The following is a 268-nucleotide window of genomic DNA, read 5'->3' as shown; positions in this document are numbered from 1 at the left end:
GGGGGGGTACACAGTTCTGCTTATCTCTCAGTAAGATTTGGAGATATAGCCAATCAAAACTGAAGGAACCATGCACCAACATCAAAACCAGAAGACCAAGGCCAAAATTCCTCAAGAAGTCAGTCACTCACGCCATTTTTGCATCACGAAGCAACGTCAATGCCTCTAGCGATGAGAATGGTTTCAAGAAAGCTTGAGTTTGACATCTCTCACCTTCCCGAAAGCAGGATATACTTAATCGCTGGGACTTATCGCTGAGGATATTAAA

Source organism: Penaeus monodon, chromosome 20 (genome assembly GCF_015228065.2).
Source record: "Penaeus monodon isolate SGIC_2016 chromosome 20, NSTDA_Pmon_1, whole genome shotgun sequence".
In the NCBI taxonomy this organism is placed as follows: Eukaryota; Metazoa; Arthropoda; class Malacostraca; order Decapoda; family Penaeidae; genus Penaeus; species Penaeus monodon.
Note: the sequence above shows the minus strand (reverse complement) of the source record.